Source organism: Rhincodon typus, chromosome 21 (genome assembly GCF_021869965.1).
Source record: "Rhincodon typus isolate 14 chromosome 21, sRhiTyp1.1, whole genome shotgun sequence".
NCBI classification, from domain to species: Eukaryota; Metazoa; Chordata; class Chondrichthyes; order Orectolobiformes; family Rhincodontidae; genus Rhincodon; species Rhincodon typus.
In genome coordinates, this window is record NC_063352.1 from 12,613,895 (window position 1) to 12,619,948 (window position 6,054).

Genomic DNA, 6,054 nt, shown 5'->3' on the forward strand with positions numbered 1-6,054 from the left:
GGATGCAATTGATCCATCACTAGTGGCTTCTGGTGAGCATATGTAATTTGGGGAATAATTTTAACCAGAGCTGTGAGAACGAAGACATGTAATGCACTCTCTTTCTTGGGCATGTTATAAAAAGGCAATTTTCCTCTGACCTTGAAATCAATCTGGGGTGCACCAGTAGTCCATGCCTGAAATCAGACTCCTCCAATTTCAGGTGTTTTTAAAGTATTTGAAATCAGGTGACTCTGAACTGTTTGATCAAATTTACTGAATTTTAATTTCATCAGTTCAGTTGGATAATGATTTGCAAATGTTACAAAACCATTCATTTTGCAGCCACCAGCTTTATTACACCTAAACTCGTAGGTACAAAATCTCAGAAAAACATCTGAGTTAACAATCCAGAGCCTCAGGATATAATGATGTGAAGCATTATCCTTCTAGTAGTCATGAGACATGTATTGATGGAACAAATGCTGAGGATTGGGATAAACAATTAACAAAGTAAAGAAATGAAACATGTCAAAATTGAACAAGCCAAATCATAACCTCGATTGTTCCCAACCATAGTGTGTGGAACATATGCAGCTGCCATGACCTGGAAATCTGACTTAAGGTGTTGATCCTGTGTAAGGGCATTTGGATCCCAGAGCAACCTTGCAATGATGTCACTGCGCTGTGTGCTGCTAAGTTTAAGTTAAGCAGTGTTAGAACACATGAGAAAGGACACTGGACTCTCTAGAACTCTGCACCAACCAGACTATAACATGGACACACAAAGAACATAGTTTAGTCCTTACCCAATATAACTGTAAGTCAGAACCTCATGTAAACGTGATGGCCATGAACAGCAGTATCAGTGTAGGATTGTTACAGTGACTGCTTGCAACCTTGAAATACTTAGGACGTTTTTAGCCCTTAATTCAAAATGTGTTTCTTAAAAAAAGTACTGCACTAGAGTCAAAATAACTGCAGGGGTAAATTCAGCGCTGGTAAACAGGCTGTGAGGGACTGATGAGATGTGACACCTAAAAGTATCAAAGAAATATGGACTCGACTGTGATCTCTTGTCACTGTAAAGATAATGAGGGACAACCCCCTGCAGTTTATGTCCCAAATTACAGACACATTTTGTGCCTTTCCCTTTGAAAAATACACAAAGACGGGGATTGAAAAACAAATTTCAACTTTACTGTTGTGTGCAATGTGACTGAACGTTCCCCTAGGTACCAGCTTGGCCTCTCACTGTGAGTGCGAAATATTGGCCAGCCAAAATGGAAGCAGCACTAAAGAATTCTTGCTCTCACCATGGAAGATGAAATTCAATCACGGTCGAAAGGAATCAGGGCTATAGAATCTGCAAAACTAAGGTTCATAAAACCGACTGATCAATTACCAACATCAACGCTACCAGTGAGGGAGCAAGCTTTAGTAGATGGAACCAATCAAGAGGTAAAGTCAAGACAAGAGAACTAAATAGTGATATACGATACAAAGATCAAAGAATGAGCAGCTCAGTGGTCAGTACTGCTGCCTTACAGTGCCAAGGACCCATGTTCGATTCCAGCCTCAGGCGACTGTCTGTGTGGAGTTTACACATTCTCTCCGTGTCTGCGTGGGTTTCCTCCAGGTGCTCCAATTTCCCTCACACAGTCCAAAGATGTGTGGTTAGGTGAATTGGCCATGCTAAATTACTCAGAGCATCCAGAGATGTGCAAGCTAGGTAGATTAGTCATGAGAAATGCAGGGTTATAGGGTAGGGGGGGAGGGTCTGAGTAGGATGCTGTTTGGAGGGGCAGTAGGTACTTGGAAGTGCTGAATGGCCTGCTTCCACACTGTAGGGATTCTACGATTGGCAGGAAGGGAGAAAGAATAAATGTAAGATCATGATTACAGTCAAAACTACATGTTACAAAGGAATCAAAAAAAGTTGAAACTAAAGGGTCTGTATCTGAATGTGTGTCACATTTAAAACAAAGCAAATGAATTGATAGTGCATGTTGAAGTCAACGTATATGATCTGATCATCATAATGGAGACAAGGCTGCACAATTATAAGATTTCGGGTCTGAACGCTGATATTCAAGACGAATAGGAAGGTAGGTAAAGTTAGAGCAGTAGCACTGCTAATCAAGATGGCATTATTTCACTGGCTAGAGATTACCCTTTGCAAAGGAGGTCAGGATGTAAAATCAGTTGGGTAGAACTAAGGAATAGTGTGGGAAAGACATCACTCTTAGGAGAGGTCGACAAGCTTTCAACCAATAACCATAACGTAGGAGGATTTATAGAAAACCAAACATTGGATGCTTGTGATAAAGGAACGGCAATAAACAAATGTTATTCTAATCTGTATATGAACTGGAAAAATCAGATTGGTGGTGATAGCCTGGATAAAGAGATTGGATGCTTTCACAATAGCATTTTAGAACAGCATATTCTTGAAATAAAGAGCAGTTTACACTATGTATTGTATAATATGACAAGATTACTTAATAGCCTTAAAGTAAAGGCACCCCTATAGAGCAAACACAATATGCTTGAATTTTACATTGAGTTTGAAAGGGAGTAGTGTGCATTTAAAACTAATATTTTAAATAAAGCCAGCTATATGGGACAGAAAGCTGAGCCAGATGAAATAAACTGGGTAATTAGGCTAATTGATAGATCAATAGAGAAGCAGTGACAAACATGTAAGGGGAAATTTCAGAATATTCAGGATGAATACATTCCTATATACAGAACAATTTGTCAGGAGAGGACCCACCATCTGGGTTAACTAAAGAAGTTAGGGAAGGCATCAAACTTAAGGAAAAAGCAAGTACTATCACAAAAATGAATAGTAGGTCAGATGATTGGACAGAATATAAATATGGCAGAGACTGGCTAAAAGATTAATCAGGAAAAATAAATTAGAGTATCAGAGGAAGCTGGCCACAAATATAAAAACAGATAGCAAGAGTTTTAACAGGTTTTGAGAAAAGGAAAATAAAAAAAGAGAGTTGGTTCTTTGGAAAGTGACAATAGCAAGTTAATAGCAGATAATAAAGAAATGGGAGATGAAATGAATAAATATTTTCATCAATATTTACTATAGAAGACACACAAAACAGTTCAAAAACAGCTGTAAGTCAGGAGGTTGAAGGGAAGAGGAAATTTATGAAATTACAATCATAAAAGGAGGTAATACTGAATAAACTGATGGAGCTATGTGTTGACCAGTCCTGATGGACTTCATCCTACAGTCTTAAGAAGTTGCTGATGAGGTAGTAGATGTGTTGATGTTAATTTTCCAAAATTCAGTACATTGAGGAAAGTGTCCATCAGATTGGAAAGTAACAAATATAACTCATTTCTGAAAGAATGGAGGGAGGCAGCAAATGGGGAGCTATAGGGCAGTTAGCTTAATGTCTGTTGTGGTGAAGATGTTAGAATCAATCATTCAGGAGATTATGGCAGGATATGTAGAAAACCTCAAGATAATTTGGAAAAGTTAGCATGATTTTGTGAAAAGAAAATCAAGTTTAACCAATAATTGGAGTTATTTGAAGGAGAGTTATGCATTGTGGCTAAAGTGGAGCCTGTAAATGTTTAGTAGCTAGACTTCATTGCCTTTTGGAAGGTAATCAGATGGGACTGACTTGCCAAATGCTTTTTTTTCTCCTTTCCTCCAGTTGACATTCCCGTAATGAACATTTATTTCTTGAAACATCGAGGGTAAATTTCTCTATCGTAATATCATGGAATGCATGCAGTTCTCAAATGCCAGAAAGCATTTGTCAAGATGCCACATAAACGCTTATTGGGCAAAATAGGGGGTTTTGGTGTAAAGGGTAACATATTAGTGTGAATAGAACTTTTTCTGGCTGGCAGAAAACAGACAGTGCAAATAAATAGGTCTTTCTCTGACTGATGAGGTGTGAAGATTGGAGTCCCAGAGGGGTCTATGCTGTGACCTCAGCTTTTTGCAATTCATATCAATGACTTAGATGAGGGGAGTGACGCCATGATAGACGACGTAAAAATAGGTAGGAACGTACGTTGTGAAGAAGAGTTAATGAGGATACAGATGACTATAGGTAAGTTGAGTAAGTGCTGTGAAAGTCACAGTGAAGATGTTTCCCCTGTATTGCAAGTAGAGGGATTCTCTCACTCTGAATGCTGGAAGTCAACCAGTTACTAAGTTAGACAAAAGGTAATAGGAGAACAGTATAATTCTCTCTCAACCAGAAGACTAGAATTCAGTTATGGTTGAAAGGAATCAGAACAACAAATCCCAACTGACCTGCAGTGCCAAGAACCTTGAAATGAACTGCCAATATCAAAGCTACTGATAACCTCCACTGCAACGGCTTAAATGTGCAATTATCCATTTTTGGTGAACAACTCAAAGACCGGTCTTTTCTTTCAAATTTTATAATTTTGGTCTTACCTTTCATTTCTAATTTGTGTGTTGCATTACCAATTCTCCTGTATAGCAATGGATAAACTCACTCTTTGTTAACTCAAGCAAGTCTGGTTAAATTGGATCCTTTTAAAAAGTGCCCTCCTTTGGATCAGAGAGAAAGCTATCCACAAGAGATAGGATGCAATTTCAACTAGCCTTGTTGTGACCAGCCAAGAAAGCCTGGATAAATAAGGAAGGAATCAGCTCATCACAATTCATCTAAATGCGTAATGTTCAAAGATGTCTGGTTTGGAAACATACCAATTTGGGGAACTGTGCCTGGCATCAGGGAATGACACTGTGATATATTTTGGGATGACATGCTATATAAATGTAATTTCTTTCTTTGACATTCCGGTTATAGCAAACTGAATGACTACACTATTACTTGAAGACATATGACTTCAATTATTCTACAAGCACACCCACAGTCAATGATATAAATCTGCAATATATTACACTGAAATTACATGATTTGGTAAGCCATTTGAAATTAAATTTCATCATTTCTTGCAGAAATCTATTGTCGTCGGGATTGGGTTCTAAAACGCGACTTAAAGAATTATTTCGCCATTACTGTAGTCATTGACAATAATGTGGTTATTTTCTTATCATAGTCTAATTCTGAAAATTGATCTTCATGTTTCCTCTTTTAACAGGACAATTTTCCTTTTGTTTCTACCATATTTGATTAACACCATTTGATCATAAATTCCCAGAATGATTTCTATAAATTCCTATTTCTGATTTGGGTAGTTAAATTCATCAAACCTAATTGCAACATTGTCTGCAGCAAATGTTAGCAACTATTTGATTTACAGTGGGCCTCCAATGACCATCCTTAAAAAAAATCTTTAAAATGCCTTGCAACGGCGACAAAGGAGATTGACTAAATTCTTAGAAGCAATGAGGGGCTTCAGTTACACAAAGAAACTGAAGAGGCTGGAACTGATTTCCAGATATCAGAGATGGTTAAGAGGAAATTTAATTGAGTTACTCAAAATTATGAAGGATTTTGATACACTAGTTTATCAAATTTTTTTTCCATTGGCAGGACAATAATTACAGGTGCAACAGTAGTGTCGTGGTCATGTCATTCGACTCGTAAGCCAGAGGCCCAGGCTGATACTCTAGATTATAAGGTGCAGGGCTGGATGAACACAGCAGGCCAAGCAGCATCATAGGAGCAGAGAGGCTGACGTTTCGGGCCTAGACCCTTCATCAGAAAAGGGGGAGGGGAAGGGGGTTCCGAAATAAACAGGGAGAGAGTGGGAGGCGGATAGAAGAGCGATAGAGGACAGGATAGGTGGAGAGGAAACAAACAGGTCGAAGAGGCGGGGATGGAGCCAGTAAAGGTGAGTGTAGGTGGGGAGTTAGGAAGGGGATAGGTCAGTCCAGGGAGGACGGACAGGTCAAGGGGGCGGGATGAGGTTGGTCGGTAGGAGATGGAGGTGCGGCTTGAGGTGGGAGGAGGGGATAGGTGGGAGGAAGAACAGGTTAGGGAGGCAGGGACGAGCTGGACTGGTTTTGGGATGCGGTAGGGGGAGGGGAGATTTTGAAACTTGTGAAATCCACATTGATACCATTGGGCTGCAGGGTTCCCAAGCGGAATATGAGTT